At 37.8% G+C, this 2,323-nt stretch overlaps 1 long non-coding RNA gene across 1 annotated transcript in view; it reads right to left on the bottom strand.

The window, feature by feature from the left end:
- Positions 1-1,051: 1,051 nt before the first annotated feature.
- The window catches only part of LOC111821864 (uncharacterized), a 7,983-nt gene continuing 6,711 nt past the window's right edge, over positions 1,052-2,323 (bottom strand). Inside the window, exon 2 of the long non-coding RNA XR_002825201.1 lies at positions 1,052-1,081. This is a non-coding gene — a long non-coding RNA (uncharacterized LOC111821864). The remainder of the gene's footprint in view (positions 1,082-2,323) is intronic.

Below are 2,323 nucleotides of genomic sequence, written 5' to 3'. Positions count from 1 at the left end.
TTAATACAAATATGACTATATGATTCACGCTATATGAGATTTCAAAAAAAGGCAAAATTACAGAGACTGTAAAAATATCCATGATTACCCATGGCTGGCGAGGGGTTGGATGGGGAGGGAGGGAGGATGACTAGGTAGAGCCCAGGACATTTCACAGGCAGTGCAACTATTCTGTATGATACTGTAATGGTGGCCCTACGACACTATGCATTTGTCGAAGCACACAAGACTACAATACAAAGAGTAAACTCTAACGTAAACTATGGAACTTTGTGAATAATAATTATCAATTTTGTTTTATCAGTTCTAACAAATGTACCACACCAATGCAAGATGTTAATAATAGGGGAAACTGTGGGCAGGTGGATAGTAGGGGTAAATGGAAACTCTGTACTTTTTGTATAATTTTTCTGTAAACCTAAAGCTGCTGTAACAAATAAAGTCTATTTTAAAAAAATAATACAAACAGGGGAAAAGGGAGGTAGTAACCATCAAAGCCCATTCAAGAACAAATAATCAAACCCATTGATGCTGAGTTGATTCCAACTGATAACAACCCTATAAGGCAGAGTAGAACTGCCTCATAGGGTTTCCAAGGAGCAGCTGGTGGATTTGAACTATCAACCTTTTGGTTAGCAGCCTGAAGTCTTAACCACTGGTGCCACCAGAGCTTCAAGTACTCAAAATTTCAGCATGTGATTATAAATTGAAGGGTGTACATTTACTATCAGAATGGAGGTTTAAGACTAAAAAGATGACTCTCTGGTAATAGATATGTTGTCCAGGCAAAACAAATTCTGAAATGCTTCCTCTTTGGAAGATGTTATCAGGAGCTACTTCCTAACATGAGTTTGCCCCTCTTATTTTGCTAAATGCTCTCAGTGCACCAGAGCATTTTCCTTCTAAACTGGTTATTGGATTTTATGATTAAAATCATTACGTACTATAAATTTGCTTCATAACCTTACACTCATTGCATATCTTCCTCACAGTTAACATACATCACAGAGGTGTATTACCTGAGACCGCAAGCCATGGAATTGCTCTTTAATTAACTTCTTTTGCCGTGACTCAATTGCTGCTAGAAAGAGAATTTATAACCAGCTCAATAGGGCAGTTTTCAACCCCTTTTTCTCTTAATTTATCTTACTGCTGCATAAACTTTTAACCGCTTTAAATCTGAAGTATGAAAGAAAAGGCCTGACAACTTCTGAGAACGGCATTCTTACCTCTTGACTTTGGTCAAAGTGAGAAGGCAGGGGAACAATGCAGGCTGGAGAAGCTATACCACTAACACCCTTGGGTGTTTAAAATTCACTTTGGTAGATGCAAGGGAACTGTTCTCTAGAAGTGAGTCATAGGATTATTCAATCTTCGAATGGGACTACACCTTAGAGGTCACTCAGTCTAACCTCCTACTGATGCAGAAATCCTCTCTTCAGTAAGCGCTGCCTAAGCTATGAATGACGGAAGTCAACCACTTTGGAGTCCCAGAATCCTGCAAGAAGATCTGAGATCATGAGGATACCGAGGTCCACATAACTGGAACAGTAACTGGTTAGCCGTGGAGCTGAGATAATATTCAAGTCATGGAACAGTGCTCAGTTCACAGTACTAATTTGTGAAGTCAAAAAATTTATCTTTCTGTTTAACTAAAATCTGCTTCCCAGCCACTTCCCAATTCTCATTTCTGCAATATGGAAATGGAATAAAAAATACCTACTTAACTCTGAGTTACATAGTAACATCTTACTAATTTGGTAATCCAACGTAGCCAAGAACCAACAAATATGGTTTGGTTTATGATCCTAATTTGCATATGGTCTGGCTTATGACCCTAACTTGCATTCACCTTTGCATCCTTCTTTATGTATTTGGAGTTGAATCTTTGAACAACCAAAACAGATGTTGATGTTCATGCCCTTTGTTCCTGTGGCAAATCTCACACTCTGATTCTGACGGTGGGCTCTGAATTTATACTTAAGTCTCACAAGCTTGACTGTCTTCTCAGTCCACAGATAATTAAAAGCAAAAATTAAATGTGGGTAGGGAGCTCTGCTAGATGGAAACATATTAACAGCTGCACTTTTTTTTTTTTAAATCACTAACAACCAGGAAAATTATTAAGAGCAGATGCTCTGATGTCCAAAAATCATAAAAATCCTGGTGCTTCTTATTTTAAAGCCCCACAGCTTTATACCTCAATAGCCTGGAAGAAATTCTGAGTCATGACAATAATGCTAACGTATGGGAAAAGAAGTACACAATCTAATTTTAATTTTTTTCTGGAAAAAAGGTTTTAAAGCCTTCAGTTATGTGGAAA

This window comes from Trichechus manatus, unplaced genomic scaffold (genome assembly GCF_000243295.1).
Source record: "Trichechus manatus latirostris isolate Lorelei unplaced genomic scaffold, TriManLat1.0 scaffold00112, whole genome shotgun sequence".
In the NCBI taxonomy this organism is placed as follows: Eukaryota; Metazoa; Chordata; class Mammalia; order Sirenia; family Trichechidae; genus Trichechus; species Trichechus manatus.
Note: the sequence above shows the minus strand (reverse complement) of the source record. Positions and strands in the feature narration are given on the sequence as shown.